Source organism: Zalophus californianus, chromosome 4 (assembly GCF_009762305.2).
Source record: "Zalophus californianus isolate mZalCal1 chromosome 4, mZalCal1.pri.v2, whole genome shotgun sequence".
Classification (NCBI taxonomy): domain Eukaryota; kingdom Metazoa; phylum Chordata; class Mammalia; order Carnivora; family Otariidae; genus Zalophus; species Zalophus californianus.
This window is the reverse complement of record NC_045598.1, coordinates 139652844-139670457: the sequence shown is the minus strand read 5'-3', so window position 1 is coordinate 139670457 and position 17614 is coordinate 139652844. Positions and strand designations below refer to the sequence as shown.

Below are 17614 nucleotides of genomic sequence, written 5' to 3'. Positions count from 1 at the left end.
ACAATCTTCTTCAGATTCTTTAAGATAAGAGGGCACAAACCAACACCTACAAATTTATAGTTTACTCAGCCAGCCTGTAACCATGGAAACAGATTGACCATTTACACTGAGCTAGCCCTGGCGAATTCAACCCTTCTTCCCTGTCTTGAAAACTGCTAACAATGTAATCTGATTACTTTGTCTAAGAACGTATCATCATTCAACCAACCAACCAATCAAGAATGTATATTAAAAAGTTCTTGCTACATTATTGTATAAAAAGGCTTAAAACATGTCTAACACATAAGTTTAACAAAATCCTTTCTACAGAATCTTTTATTGGAGAAAGAGATGCTGCATCAATAAGACTCTTGATTATGTGCCATCTGCCCATATTGTTCTCCACTTATTTTACCCCACACTTTATTGTTCTGGGCATCTTCAAACCTTGTGCAAACTCTGCCGTGCATATGTCCTTTATAATACTGACTTCACATCATCCTCAGCCTCCATGTAGATGTGTGAAGAATGACTACTGCCAATCCTTGGAGAGAGGAGACACATCATGAGTCTTGGCTCTTAAACAGTGACAATTACCTATTTTTATTTGATATCATTATTATAAATAACCATAGTATTACATCTGCTACTTTGGTATATCTTATAGCACAAAATGAAATCTCACATACATTATTAATATTCAATCTCCTAACAGCCCTAACAGAAAAATGTCATTGCTGACTGAACAGAGAGAGTTCAAGAGAGTTCCAAGAGAATTGAAATATCTTATCCAAGGTAAAAGTATATAAATAAAAAAATATAAAGTTAGTTTATGTCTGCACCAGGATTCACTTTGATCTTTTGATCTGTCCTTCACTCTGTACCTACAATTATTTAATTCCCAGGTAATATCCTAAGACAAACTAAACTTTTCTAATTAACCATATTTACTGAAAAATCAAAGTTTCTCTGTACATCTAACTTTCATCATATGTCACTTTTTCTTCTTATATGACCTGTAGAGATCATAAAATTTTTTATTATGGCATAAGCTATGTAATCAAATATCAAAGGTTAAAAGATCACACTAACAAATATCGAACAGCTCTCCTTTTGTTAAAAATCTCCTATTGAGATAAAATATATATATTAAAAATCTTTGAAACTTTCTGGCTCATGATAATAAGGGTATAATTGACATATTGGAAAAATTAATTCCTTAGTATTTTTTTATTTATTTTTTTTTAAGATTTATTTATTTATTTGAGAGAGAGAGAGAATGAGAGAGATAGAGAGCACGAGAGGGAAGAGGGTCAGAGGGAGAAGCAGACTCCCTGCCGAGCAGGGAGCCCGATGCGGGACTCGATCCTGGGACTCCAGGATCATGACCTGAGCCGAAGGCAGTCGCTTAACCAACTGAGCCACCCAGGCGCCCCTCTTTAGTATTTTTTTAAAGATTTTATTTATTTGAGAGCGTGAGAGAAAGAGAGAGAGCACAAGCAGTGGGGAGGGGTAGAGGGAGAAGCAGACTCTCTGCTGAGCAGAGACTCGATGGGACTCGATCCCAGGACCCTGGGATCATGACCTGAACCAAAGGCAGATGGTTAATGACTGAGCCACCCAGGCGCCCCTCCCTTATAATTTTCTTAATAACATTTTATTTTCTCTAGCTCACTTCATTGTAAGAATACAGTATATAATACATATAGCATGTTTATGTTATCAATAAGGCTTCCAGGCAACAGTAGGCTATTAGTAGTTAAGTTTAGGGAGAGTCAAAAGTTATACACAGATTTTGAATACGTGGAGCATCAGTGCCCCTAGCCCCCATGTTGTTCAAGGATCAAGTGTACTCTGAAATCTACAATAGATTATATGCACATATATATGATGTACATATAATAAATGCACATATATGTTTAACATGAGGAAAAGACATCTCCCTTGATATCATTTAAGTAAATAAATTTTATTGGCATAGAACTTTCAGACTTTTTAAAATAAAGTTGAAATTTGAAAAGTGTAAAGAATTTCAGAACTCTTTAGGTATAACACTGCAAGTTATTTATAACTCTGATTTATTTTAAGCCAGTGGTAAACTGATCCCACATGTAAAATGAGTCAAACTCTTTCAAAACATTAAAAGTGCATTAAAGGAGAAGAAACTGTACTAAATAGTTCCTGCTGCTCTACAAGATTTAATTTTTCACAGTACGAAAAATTTATTTCCTCCAAGAGAGTGACTTACTTGTCAAGGCTCACTATATTATTAGATATATTTGTATTGGACCTAAGCCTAGAAATATGGTTTAAGAACTTAAATTTATAGAAACTGCCTCATATGTCTCCTTGTATATCCAAGGCCCTTTACAGAGGCTCTTTTAAAAAAAAGTACTTTTACGGGCACCTGGGTGGCTCAGTTGTTAAGCATCTGCCTTCAGCTCAGGTCATGATTCCAGGGTCCTGGGACCAAGCCCCACGTCGAGCTCCCTACTCAGAGAAGAGCCTGCTTCTCCCTCTCCCACTCCCCCTGCTTGTGTTCCCTCTCATGCTCTGTCTCTGTCAAATAAATAAAATCTTTAAAAAAAAAAAAAAGTACTTTTACTGCCTATGAGGTAAAACCAAAATAGATATTTAAAAAGATATTTAAATCATTTATAGAGCATTTTCATTAGTTAAAAAGAAAACAGTATTTTTAGGATTTTTAATGTTTTAATATCATATTAGTTTTCTATTGTTGCATAACAAATTACCACAAACATAGCACTTTAAAAACCATTTATTATTTCACTGTTGTAAAGGTCAGAAATTTGATCTTAGGGTATGAGAAGCCAAAATCAAAGTGTCAGCCATCTGACTCTTATCTAGAAACTCTGGGGAAAATCCACTTCCAGGCTCATTCAGATTGTTGGCCGAATCTTGTTACATGTGGTTGTAGGACTGGAGTACCTGTTTCCTTGGGTGATTGTCAACTAGGAGTGGCTCTCAGCTTTTAGAGAGTGCATTTCCGTTTTGCCATATAATATGGTAACATAATAATGGAAGTAACACCAAAGGGTGGAAGTCATGGGAGCCATTTTAAAATTCTGATGACCATAAACATGTTATTAAAATCTTAGTAGTTAAAAGAGCACATGATTAATAGAACACTATATTAATGTTAGTTTTAAAGAATAACAAGTTTAGCTTAAAAATAAAACCCAAATGAAGGCAAAAAGCTATTAATAGTAATTTTAATTATGTGTAAAATTTCAACATAATGATATACATACAACATATAAATGGTAATAGCTTTATACAAAATGTATCAAAGACATTAATCTACATGCAAATCATCTAAATAAACCATCTAAATTTTAATCTGTAAGACAAATATTGTAGATAAAAACAGAAAAGTAAAAATGGCTTCACCACATTAATTTTTTAAATTATTTGAAAGTGTCAGTTATATTTAAAAGCAACCATGCTAAGATAAATTAGTGCTGAGGTAAAATTTATATGTAAGAAAATCTAAAAAGATTATATTTTGACTTTCTATAAAAGCTGTCAAAATCTTTTTCACCCTGCAATGACATGGATGGAGTTAGAGAGTATAATGCTAAGTGAAATAAATCAGCCAGAGAAAGACAAATATCATATGATTTCACTCATATGTGGAATTTAAGAAAAAAAAAGAAAAAGAAAAAAAGAGAGAGAGAAACCAAGAAACAGACTCTTAACCTGTAGAGAACAAACTGATGGTTCCCAGAGGGGAAGACAGTTGGGGGGATGGACAAAATAGGTGATGGAGATTAAGGAGGGCACTTGTTGTAATGAGCACTGGGTGATGTATGGAAGTGTTGAATCACCATATCGTATATCTGAAACTAATATAACATTGTATGTTAACTATACTGGAATGTTTTTAAAAATTATAATGAAGGAGAAGTCAAAAATTTAAAAAAAACCTTTTTCACCCATTTCCTTCTTAGCATCCTCAAAAAAAATCAATAAAATTAAAAAATAAATTTAGTAAACTTTACCTTTAATTCGATTATGAAACAGACACTATCTACAATTAAAATAGTATGATTATCTACAAATGGAATGGAATGAAATCAAGAAAAATACCAATTACCATATACACCAGCCAAAAGGTCTGAAAAGATACATTATTCTTAAGTATTATGAGCTAAAAATAATTTACATAACCCTCAAAAACTCCAACGATACCCCCTTTCTTGAAGCCATGTGCAAACATCATTGACAGGTCAATGGCAAAATCAGGGAAAATTTCCTCCTACTGGTCCTTAGGGAAAGTGGAGATAAAACTCAAACATGCTGTCCTTTTCAATTTTCTGTAACTCTCCCTGCAACCAAGGGAAGTAGCAAGAACTTGAAGAGTGAAAGAGAAGCCATCATCACCATACAGCTATTAACTAAAGTCAGTTCAGCAGAAATAAGCATAAAATCAATAGTTCAAAATACTGGTGGCTATCCCATAAAGTCAAGAGAAATGTCTGCTTGAGATGCTCTTCCTCTAAATTATATCAATTTTTTTAAAAGATTTTATTTATTTATTCATGAGAGACACAGAGAGAGGCAGAGGCAGAGGGAGAAGCAGGCTCCCCAAGGAGCAGGGAGCCTGATGTGGGGCTCGATCCCAGGACCCCGGGATCATGACCTGAGCCACAGGCAGATGCCTAACCATCTGAGCCACCCAGGTGCCCTAAATTATATTGATTTTTTTTCAGTATTCATGTCATTCAAATCTCTGCTCATACATAACCTGCCGATGGCTACCTTCCCTGACCAACTTATCAAAAACAATACCCCTCAAAAAACATATACACACATCTCATCACCTTTTATTCCCTTAATTGCTTTAATTCATATACCATTAATTATTCCTAAAATCATGTTTACCACCTTTCTTACTAGAATATAAGCTCTAACAGCGGAAGAAGGAATTTCTCCTGTATTTTTTACTGTTTTTTCCTAGCAATTACAATAATGCCTGGTGTATGTTGGGCATTCAATATATAATGAATGGGTGACAAATATTAAAATATTCTTAAATGTGTACTTGAAAAAAACATCAAATTCGTAACAGCAGTTCTATAGAAAGATCAAAGAGATAGGTACATAAGTAGACAGATAATTATGGGAGGGAAGAGAGAGACAGAGACAGAGAAGGGAGGGAAAGACATGGAGACAGAAAGAGTGAGACGGAAAGACAGAGAAAGCAAACATGTCCCACAGGCTATGGTTTGCCTCTTTATTTTCTTATGGGAAAGATCCAAAGAGGACTATAACCTTGGGACAAATCTGTATTTCTTTTATCAAAAATTTGAGGCTAAAAAATGACAAAATATTAACAAATGTTTATTCTGAATGGTAGTTACACAAGTATTTGTAATATACTCTATATTGTTTGACAGTTATAAAAAATTCACACTTTAAATATTTCAAACTTTTAAATATGCACAGCAAAGCAAACCATCAACAAAACAAAAAGGCAGCCTAATGAATGGGAGAAGACATTTGTAAATGATATATTCATTAAGTGTATACTAAGTACATAATATCCAAAATATAAAGAACTTATACAACTCAACACCAAACAATCCAATTTAAAAATGGGCAGGGGGGGCACCTGGGTGGCTCAGTCGGTTAAGTGTCTGCCTTTGGCTCAGGTCATGATCCTGGGGTCTTGGGACAGAGCCCCACATCCAGCTCCCTGCTCAGCAAAGAGACTGCTTCTCCCTCTCCATCTGCCGGCCACTCTGCCTACTTATGCTCGCTCTCTTTCTCTGTGTCAAATAAAAAAATCTTAAAAAAAAAAAACAAAAACGGGCAGGGGACCTGAATAGACATTTTTCCAAAGACATTCAGATGGCCAACAGACACATAAAAAATATGCTTAACATCACTCATCATTGGGGGAATGCAAATCTAAACAACGATATAGCACCTCACACCAGTCAGAATGGCTGGTATCGAAAAGACAAGAAATAATGAGTATTGGCAAGAACGTGGAGAAAAAGGAATGCTCATTCACTGCTTATGGGAATGTAAATCAGTGCAGTCACTACAGAAAACAGTATGGAGGTTCCTCAAACAATTAAAAATAGAAATCCCACAAGATCAAGTAATTCCACCACTGGTTATTTACCCAAAGAAAATGAAAACACTAACTCAAAAAGATATCTGCACCCCAAGTTTAACTCAGCCTTATTTACAATAGCCAAGATATGGAAGCAAACTTAAGTGTCCACTGATAGATAAATGGGTAAGGAATATATGGTATGTGTATACAATAAAATATTAGCCATAAAAAAGAATGAAATCTTGCTATTTGCAACAACACGGATGGACCTAGAGGGTATCATACTAAGTGAAATATGTCAGACAGAGAAAGACAAATACCATAGGATTTCACTTATATGAGGAATCTAAAACAAAACAAATGAACAAACAAAAAGACTCCTAAATACACAGAACAAACTGGTGGTTGCCAGAGGAAAGGTGGGTGGAGGGATGGGCGAAATAAATAAAGAAATGACGTATAAACTTCCAGTTATAAAATAAGTAATTCACAAAGATGAAAAGTATAGCCTAGGGAATATAGTGAATAGGATTGTAATAAGATTGTATGTTGACAGACGGCAACTACGCTTATTGTGGAGAATACTGAGCTATGTATATAATTTTCCAATCAGTGTGTTGTACACCTGAAACTTAACACTGTATGTTACTTATACTTCAATTTAAAAAATATTTCAAGCATACGAATTTAACTCAAAAAACAAAAAAAAATTTTACTGATTAAAGATTAATGAAAGAAAATACATCTATATACATAACAGCAATAACAACAGTAAATAGATGATATAGGAGAAAGTAAAAGGATCCTTAAAATGAAAATACAAACAAAATAAGTGATGGTAATAAGAATATGTATTATAGAATGTGTAATACATTATAGTATGTAGGACTCATAACTCCCAATTTCAAAGCTTACTACAAAGCTCCAGTAATCGAGACGGTGTGGTATAGTCATAAGGCTGGACATTTAGATCACTGAAATAGACATAAAAGTCCAGAAATAAATTCATACACTGATGTCCAACAGTAATGCCACGACAATTCATTGGGAAAGAGTCACTTATTCAATGAAAACCTCAGTTATAGCTATACAGTTATAAATATATATAGTTATATATGTGTGTGTGTGTGTATATATATATATATAGCCTAAAATATAGACATAAATGTAAAAACTAAAATTAGAATATTCTTAGAAGAAAACATAAGCTTAAATTTGTGATCTTGGATTAGGCAAAGCATTCTTTTTTTTTTTTTAAAGATTTTATTTATTTATCTGCCAGAGAGAGAGTGAGAGAGAGAGAGAAAGCACCAGCAGGGGGATCAGCAGGCAGGTGGAGAAGCAGAAGACTCTCTGCTGAGCAGGTAGCCTGATGCAGGACTCAATCCCAAGATCCTGGGATCATGACCCGAGCCGAAGGCAGACACTTAACCGACTGAGCCACGCAGGTATATGTAGGCAAAGAATTCTTACAGATGACACTAAAAGCCTAGATTACAAGAGAAAAAAATGGGTAAACTAGACCTCATCAAAATAAAAACTTCTGTGCTTTAAAAACACTAAGAACATGAAAAGACAATCCACAGAATGAGATAAAATATGTACAAATCATATATGTGATAAGGAACCTGTATCCAGAATATATAAAGAACTCTTACAACTCAATAATTAAAAAAATCCAATTTAAAAACGGGACAGAGGACCTGAATAAACAATTTCTCCAAAGAAGAGACACATAACCACGTGAAAAGATATTTAACATGATTAATCACCTAGAAAATGCAAATCAAACACAAATGAAATACTTCTTCACAGTCACTTATTGCCTATAAATAAAAAGGCAGGCAACAAATATTAACAAAAATGTAGAGAAACAGGAATTCTGATATGTTGCTGGTGGGAATATAAACTGGTGCAGCTGCTTTGTAAAACAGTTTGGAAGTTCCTCAAAATGTTGAGTATTGTATGTTTAACAAAATGTTACCATATGACCCAGTAATTCCACTCCTGGGTATACAACCAAAAGAAATAAAAACATACAACCTACAAAAACTTGTACATGAACATTCTATTCAGCCTTCAAAATAACAACAAAAACAAGTGAAAACAATAGAAATGCCTATCGACTTATAAATGAATAACAAAACGTGTTTATTGAATGGAATACTATCTGGCAATGAAAGGGAATGAAGTGATGATATATATACACTAGATGAACCTCAAAAACATTACGATAAGTGAAAGAACCCAGACAGAAAAGACCAGATATTTTAAGATTCCATTTATATGAAATTCCCAGAATCGACAATTCTTAACAAGACAGAAATTAGAGCAATGTTTACCTAGAGTGAGCGTACTGGTGGGAAAAATGAAAACTGTAAACGGGTATAGAGTTTCTTTTTTGGAGGGCAAAAATATTATAATGTTAGGTTGATTGTTTGGTGATGGCTGGAAAGACAGTGAATGAATACTAAAAAACACCGAATTGTATACTTTAAATGAGTGACTTTAAATTGGTGAATTGTATGGTAAATAAATTGTATCTCAATGAAGCTGTTGGAAAATATAAGTAAGATTAACCCATCTATTTATTGGAAGGAAAAGGGATGTCAGACTGAAACAATATTCATTTTTTATGCAGTATTTTTAAAACTGCATCTAAAAGAAAATGGTTCAGGGGAGCCTGGGTAGTTCAGTTGGTTAAGCGACTGCCTTCGGCTCAGGTCATGATCCTGGAATCCTGGGATTGAGTCCCACATTGGGCTCTATGCTCAGCAGGGAGTCTGCTTCTCCCTCTGACCTTCCCCCCCTCTCATGAGCTCTCTCTCTCTCTCTCAAATAAAATCTTTTAAAAATAAATAAAATAAAAAAGAAAATGGTTCAGAAATGTCACAAGGAATAGATTATGCAAATATACATCAGAAAGGAACAAAAAGAGTTCTTTATATCAATACCATCTAATGTAGGGGCACCTGGGTGGCTCAGTGATTAAGCATCTGCCTTTGGCTCAGGTCATGATCCCAGGGTCCTGGGATGGAGCCCCACATCGGGCTCCCTGCTCCGCGGGTAGCCTGCTTCTCCCTCTCCTGTTCCCCCTGCTTGTGTTCCCTCTCTCACTGTGTCTCTCTCTGTCAAAGAAACAAATAAAATCTTAAAAAAAAAAAAAATACCATCTAAGGTTGAACTCAAGGCAGAAAGCGTTAAGAACAAGAAGCTCTTTCTTATATGTGAAACAATCACGTAGTATAATATGAAGAGCAGCTTTGTGCCCTTTGCCCAACTTTTGCAAATTTAACTGTATGTTGTATTTGCTTCAGATTATTTTTGTCTATTGTTCTGTATAAAACTCCATGTGTCCTCCCCTCATACTATTTCTCTGCCTCCCTCCTTTACATTTCCACATACCCTGTCTCTAGAGTAAACCGGATGCAATGTACTATCACAACAGTACTTATGGCCACACTGTTCATAAAAGGAAGAAAAAATTGTAAACTATATAAATTTATATCAATGTGTATGCTGAAGAATATCCTTGCAACTCAGTATATTATGAAAATTAAAAATGGATGAACTAAGACTACATCTACCATCTTAAAAAATACAAACATATTACTAAATGAAAAGAAAAACCAAGTTAGGGTGTTATTTATGAAATGTTCAAAATTCTGCAAAATACTATATAACATTTGAAAAATCTCTAAATACATAATAAAGTATTAAAAACAAGTTGAGAAATAATAAAAAATGAAGTCATGTATTTTTTGCTGTGCAGACTTAAATTTTAATGAAGTCAATGCATCAATTGGTTCCTTTATGGATTAAGCTTTTTTCTCCTCAAAATTATCCTTTTCAACCACTAGATGATAAATATGATAACCAATATTTTCTTTTAAAATTTTTTAAAGGTTTGCTTTTTTGCATTAAGGTTTGTTTTTGTTTGTTTGTTTTTTTAACCTAGCTAGAATTGATCTTATGCACTGTGTAATTAGAATCTAAATTTAGGGGCACCTGGGTGACTTCAGTTCGTTAAGCCTCTGCCTTTGGGCTAGGATCAAGGCCCAGGTCCTTGGGCTCCCTGCTCAGTGGGGAGCCTGCTTCTTCCTTTCCATTGCCTGCTGCTCTTCTTCTTGTGAGCGCTCACTCTCTGTCAAATAAATAAATAAAATCTTAAAAAAAAATCTATTTTTTTCTATAAAGTTGGTCTCTGTCCCAGAACTATTTACCATATTCTTTCTCTACTGTTGTGGAATGCCGTATTTGTCATATATCAGGGGTCCATATATTAACAGTTTGGGAGCTCTCTATTTTGTTACACCTATCTGTTTTTATTTATCTCCCTCCTAATACTACTCTGTCTTTATTATCATAGATTTATTGTGAGCTTACATACGATAAGGAAATTTTCTCCAACAACATGAATAACGTTTTGGCTCTTCTTGGCCCTTAGGTTTTATATATAGATATTAAGATTAGCTTGTTAAAGTTTCATTAATCTTATAATCCCTAAATTTTTTCAGAATTTTTCTACCCGTAAATACTGTTCTATAATTTTCTCCATATACACATTGCCATCTTTTATTAAGATTATCTCTAGATACTTATTCATATCTTACTTGGGAATATGTAAAGCCTTAATCAAAATACAAGGCAAACAAGTGAAATAAGACTGAGAAAGACAAATACCATATAATTTCACTCATAAAAGGAAGCTAAAAAAAAAAAAACAAGAAAGGAGGAAAGAAAAGAATAAACAAAAAGCAGAGTCAGGCCTGTAAATACAGAGAAAAAACCAAGGTTGCCAGAGGGGAGGGAAGTAGGGCCTAAAGCAAAAGTAGGGGCTTGGGCAAGAGTTAAAGATACAGGCTTCCAGTTATAAAATGAGTAAGTCATAAAAATAAAAAGCACAGGCCTCTGTCCCTTTCTGGTGTTCAAGATGTCAAAGCAAGGATGTGGTGGGTCCTCTGGTGTGAAATTCTGGTTTTCCCTGGGTCTTCCAGTAGGAGCTGTGATCAACGGTGCTGACAACACAGGAACTAAAAACCTGTATATCATATCTGTGAAGGGGATCAAGGGACAACTGAACAGACTTTCTGCTTGGGGTGTGGGTGACATAGCGATGGCCACAGTGAAGAAAGGCCACCCAGAGCTCAGAAAGAAGGTACATCCAGCACTGGTAATTCGACAACAAAAGTCATATCGGGAGAAAAGATGGTGTGTTTCTCAATTTTGAAGATAATGTGGGGGTCAGAGTAAACAATACAGGTGAAATGAAAGGTTCTGTTATCAGACCAGTTGCAAAGGAGTGTGCAGACTTGTGACCCAGGATTGCATCTAATGCTGGCAGCAATGCATGATTCTTTAGTGTATTTGTTTAAAAAGAATTTTTTTTAATTATTTGCTCCCCCCCCCCAAAAAAAATAAAAGGTACAGCATAAGGAATACAGCCAATGATGTAGCAGCGGTGTATGGGGACAGATGATAGCTACACTGTGGTGAACACAGCATAATGTATAGAGCTGTTGCACCATTATGTTGTACATCTGAAACTAACATAATATCGTGTGTCCACTACACTCAACTTTTTAAAAAGTATGATATAGTTTTTACTAATAAAAAAGTACTGGGCAACAATATAAACTATTAAATGCCATTATTAATGTACATTTTAGTATATTTTCTATTAGGTTTTTTTTTTAAAGCATTCTGTGCCTTATTTTTCTTTTTTTTTTTTAGATTTGATTTTATTTATTTGAGAGAGAGAGCACAAGCAGGGGGAGCGGCAGACAGAGGGAGAAGCAGGCTCCCTCCCCACTGAGCAAGGAGCCCAATGTGGGACTGGATCCCAGGACCCTGGGATCATGACCTGAGTCGAAGGCAGACGCTTAACCAACTGAGCCACCCAGGCATCCCTTTTTTCTATTAGTTTTTAATGCTGTGTAGGAATGCTTTTGAGCCTTTGCATGTTGATTTTGTCTGTAAGAAAACTTGCTTCACTTTCCCTTTTTTAAAAGATTATTTATTTTTTTTACTTATTTTAGAGAAAGCACAAGCGTAGGAGGGGAGGGCAGAGGGAGAAGGAGGGAGAGTCCCAAACAGACTCCAAGCTGAGCATGGAGCCCAGCAGGGAGACCATGACCTTGAGATCACAACCTGAAGTGCAACCAAGAGTCAAACGCCCAACTGACTGTGCCATCCAGGCATCCCAAAATTTGCTTCACTTTCTTATGCATTCCAATGCTCTGTGGATTTTCTTAGATTTGCTTCTAGTTTCAACATATTTTATTACTTTATGAATATACTCCTCAAATGCTAGTTTCCTAAGAGATATATGTTTTATAAGTGTTTAAATTGTTCAAATGTTTTCCCTGTATATTTTTCTTTAATACATTAATATTATTCCATCACTAGCCAGGTTTCCCAGGATGCGGAATATGAGGTAGAAAGTTGATAGAGAATCAAGTCTTGCAAACACCATCTATGGAAGAGAAGGGAAAGAAACAGGACTGGACAAAGGGAAAAGTTAAGCTGTAATGAAATCTCAGGGGAAACACCAGCCAACACCATAGGAAACTCCAAAGCTAAGACTGGATGGTATACCAGACTTTTCTCAAATTGGCAGGAGGGGGTCATGTCCTTAAACTTCCTGATGGACTAGTCATTTGATCCAAGTTGTCCAGGAAAGGGGGCTTGAAGTTGGACAAGGTGACTCTCTTCATCTAGTCATTTCCTGAAAATGACCAGTAGTTGAGGGTTATCTGCTAGCAGCATTCCCAGGCACTAGGACCATACTCCTTAAGCCCAGAAGAAATATCTAGTGATACGTCACAGTGTCAACTAAATATACACTGCAATAATAGATTTTATGGTGTTCAACTTAACTATCGAGATAAATGATATTTTATAAGATGTGATATTTATATATATGTACACACTGATAAATTCAGTTTGCTAATACTTTATACTACTTTATAAACACTGCTGTTTTACTTGCTAATATTTCCTTTCCCCTCTTTAAACTTATATTCATAAGTGACAATGTTCTATACTTTTTATTCATTTACTCATGGAATATTTATTGATTGCTTTCTATGTAGCATATACTGTTGGAGGTGTTTAGGATATACTTTTCAAGAATGTAATTCTATATTTTGTTTCCACAGAAGCTAAGTATTAATTTAACTTGTTGAACATCTACAACATACTTACTTCAAAATATTTATCAGATTATTGTAGAAAATTGTTTTCATCCAGGATAAATTCTTTTGTCTTCTTTAGCAGGGTATGAAATGTGCGATAAAATTTTATTCTAGGCTCACATTGGATGGAAGATTTATTACCATTAATATGCATATGTTGTTATTAATACTGAATATGCCTTTCCTCTCTCTTCCCCACTCTTTCTCTCTGTGTGTGACCTTCCTTTGTCTAGCTCTTTTTTTTTTAAGATTTCATTTTTTTATTATGTTATGTTAATCACCATACATCATTAGTTTTTGATATAGTGTTCCATAATTCATTGTTTACATATAACACCCAGGGCTCCATGCAGAACGTGCCCTCTTTAATACCCATCACCAGGCTAACCCATCTTTCCACCCTCCTCCCCTCTAGAACCCTCAGTTTGTTTTTCAGAGTCCGTAGTCTCCCATGGTACGTCTCCGCCTCCGATTTCCCCCCCTTCATTCTTCCCCTCCGGCTACCTTCTTTTTTTTTTTAACATATAATGTATTATTTGCTTTAGAGGTACAGATCTGTGATTCAGCAGTCTTACACACATCACAGCGTTCACCATAGCACATACACTCCCCAGTGTCTATCACCCAGCCACCCCATCCCCCCCAACCCCCACCACTCCAGCAACCCTCAGTTTGTTCTGAAATTAAGAATTCCTCATATCAGTGAGGTCATATGATACAAGTCTTTCTCTGATTGACTTATTTCGCTCAGCATAATACCCTCCAATTCCATCCACATCGTTGCAAATGGCAAGATCTCATTCGTTTTGATGGCTGCATAATATTCCATTGTGTGTGTATGTGTGTGTGTGTGTGTGTGTGTGTGTGTGTGTGTGTGTGTGTGTGTGTGTGTGTGTGTATACACCACCTCTTCTTTATCCATTCATCTGTTGATGGACATCTTGGCTCTTTCCACAGTTTGGCTATTGTGGACATTGCTGCTATAAACACTGGGGTGCACGTACACCTTCGGATCCCTACATTTGTATCTTTGGGGTAAATGCCCAGTAGTACAACTGCTGGATCATATGGTAGCTCTATTTTCAACTTTTTGAGGAACCTCCATACTGTTTTCCAGAGTGGCTACACCAGCTTGCATTCCCACCAACAGTGTAGGAGGGTTCCCCTTTCTCCACATCCCCGCCAACATCTGTCGTTTCCTGACTTGTTCATTTTAGCCATTCTGACTGGTGTGAGGTGGTATCTCATTGAGGTTTTGATTTGGATTTCCCTGATGCCTAGCGATGTTGAGCACATTTTCATGTGTCTGTTGCCATTTGGATGTCTTCTTTGGAAAAACGTCTGTTCATGTCTGCTGCCCATTTCTTCACTGGATCATTTGTTCTGTGGGTGTTGAGTTTAAGAAGTTCTTTATAGATTTTGGATACCAGCCCTTTATCTGATATGTCATTTGCAAATGTCTTCCCCCATTCTGTCAGTTGTCTTTTGGTTTTATTGACTGTCTCTTTTGCTCTGCAAAAGCTTTTTATCTTGATGAGGTCCCAATCGTTCATTTTTACCCTTGCTTCCCTTGCCTTTGGTGATGTTTCTAGGAAGAAGTTGCTGCGGCTGAGGTCGAAGAGGTTGCTGCCTATGTTCTCCTTTAGGACGTTGATGGACTCCTGTCTCATGTTTAGGTCTTTCACCCATTTGGAGTCTATTTTTGTGTGTGGTGTAAGGAAATGGTCCAGTGTCATTCTTCTGCATGTGGCTGTCCAATTTTCCCAACACCATTTGTTGAAGAGACTGTCTTTTTTCCATTGGACATTCGTTTCTGCTTTGTCAAAGATTAGTTGACCATAAAGTTGAGGGTCCATTTCCTGGCTCTCTATTCTGTTTCATTCATCGATGTGTCTGCTTTTGTGCCAGTACCATACTGTCTTGATGATGACAGCTTTGTAATAGAGCTTGAAGTCCTGAATTGTGATGCCACAGCTTTGCTTTTCTTTTTCAACATTCTTCTGGCTATTTGGGGTCTTTTCTGGTTCCATACAAATTTTAGGATTATTTGTTCCATTTCTTTGAAAAAAGTGGATGGTATTTTGATGGGGATTGCATTGAATACGTAGATTGCTCTAGGTAGCATTGACATCTTCATAATATTTGTTCTTCCAATCCATGAGCATGGAACATTTTTCCATTTGTGTCTTCCTCAGTTTCTTTCAAGAGTATTTTATAGTTTTCAGAGTATAGATTGTTTGCCTCTTTGGTTAGATTTATTCCTAGGTATCTTATGGTTTTGGGTGCAATTGTAAAAGGGATCAACTCCTTAATTTCTCTTTCTTCTGTCTTGTTGTTGGTGTATAGGAATGCCACTGATTTCTGTGCATTGATTTTATATCCTGCTACTTGACTGAATTCCTGTATGAGTTCTAGCAGTTTTGGGGTGGAGTCTTTTGGGTTTTCCACATAAAGTATCATATCATCTGCAAAGTGTGAGAGTTTGACTTCTTTGCCGACTCGGATACTTTTGATTTCTTTTTGTTGTCTGATTGCTGTGGCTAGGACTTCTAATACTATGTTGAATAGCAGTGGTGATAGTGGACATCCCTGCCGTGTTCCTGACCTTAGGGAGAAAGCTCTCAGTCTTTACCCATTGAGAATGATATTTGCTGTGGGTTTTTCATAGATGGCTTTTATGATATTGAGGTATGTACCCTCTCTCACTATACTCTGAAGAGTTTTGATCAAGAAAGGGTGCTGTACTTTGTCAAATGCTTTTTCTGCATCTACTGAGAGGATCGTATGTTTCTTGTTCTTTCTTTTATTAATGTATTGTATCACATTGATTGATTTGTGGATGTTGAACCAACCTTGCAGCCCAGGGATAAATTCCACTTGGTAGTGGTGAATAATCCTTTTAATGTACTGTTGGATCCTATTGGCTAGTATTTTGGTGAGAATTTTTGCATCCGTGTTCATCAAGGATATTAGTCTGTAATTCTCCTTTTTGATAGGGTCTTTGGTTTGGGGATCAAGGTAATGGTGGCCTTATAAAACGAGTTTGGAAGTTTTTCTTCCATTTCTTTTTTTTGGAACAGTTTCAGAAGAATAGCTATTAATTCTTCTTTAAATTTTTGGTAGAATAACACCCAGTGCAAAAAAAAAAAAAAAAAAAAAGAAAAAAAAAAAAAATAAATTTTTGGTAGAATTCCCCTGGGAAGCCAGCTGGCGCTGGGCTCTTGCTTTTTGGGAGGTTTTTGCTGACTACTTCAATTTCCTTAGTGGTTATAGGTCTTTTCAGGTTTTCTGTTTCTTCCTGGTTCAGTTTTGGTAGTTGATACATCTCTAGGAATGCATCCATTTCTTCCAGATTATCTAATTTTCTGGCATATAGTTGCTCATAATATGTTCTTATAATTGTTTGTATTTCTTTGGTGTTGGTTGTGATCTCTCCTCTTTCATTCACGATTTTGTTGATTTGGGTCATTTCTCTTTTCTTTTTGATAAGTCTGGCCAGGGGTTTATCAATCTTGTTAATTCTTTCAAAGAACCAGCTCCTAGTTTCGTTGATCTGTTCTGCCATTCTTTTGGTTTCTATTTCATTGATTTCTGCTCTGATCTTTATTATTTCTCTTCCCCTGTTGGGTTTAGGCTTTATTTGCTGTTCTCTCTCCAGCTCCTTTAGCTATAGGGTTAAGTTGTGTATTTGAGACCTTTCTTGTTTCTTGAGAAAGTCTTGTATTGCTATATACTTTCCTCTCAGGACTGCCTTTGCTGTATCCCAAAGATTTTGAACAGTTGTGTTTTCATTTTCATTGGTTTCCATGAATTTTTTTTAATTCTTCTTTAATTTCCTGGTCGACCCATTCATTCTTTAGTAGGATGCTCTTTAGCCTCCATGTATTTGAGTTCTTTCCGACTTTCCTCTTGTGATTGAGTTCTAGGTTCAAAGCATTGTGGTCTGAAAATACGTAGGGAATGATCCCCATCTTTTGGTACCAGTTGAGACCTGATTTGTGACCTAGAATATGATCTATTCTGGAGAATGTTCCATGGGCACTAGAGAAGAATGTGTATTCCGTTGCTTTGGAATGGAATGTTCTGAATATGTCTGTGAAGTCCATTTGGTTCAGTGTGTCATTTAAAGTCTTTATTTCCTTGCTGATCTTTTGCTTAATGATCTGTCCATTTCAGTCAGGGGGGTGTTAAAGTCCCCCACTATTATTTTATTGTTGTTGATGTGTTTCTCCACTTTTGTTATTAATTGCCTTATATAATTGGCTGCTCCCATGTTAGGGGCATAGATATTTACAACTGTTAGATCTTCTTGTTGGATAGACCCTTTAAGTAGGATATAGTGTCCTTCCTC

General features: G+C 35.9%; 1 long non-coding RNA gene and 1 pseudogene across 1 annotated transcript in view; one reads left to right on the top strand and one right to left on the bottom strand.

The window, feature by feature from the left end:
• Positions 1-393: 393 nt before the first annotated feature.
• LOC113937100 overlaps positions 394-17614 on the bottom strand; it is a 45178-nt gene continuing 27957 nt past the window's right edge. Inside the window, exon 3 of the long non-coding RNA XR_004820033.1 lies at positions 394-523. This is a non-coding gene — a long non-coding RNA (uncharacterized LOC113937100). The remainder of the gene's footprint in view (positions 524-17614) is intronic.
• On the top strand, positions 10998-11421 carry LOC113937090 (annotated as a pseudogene).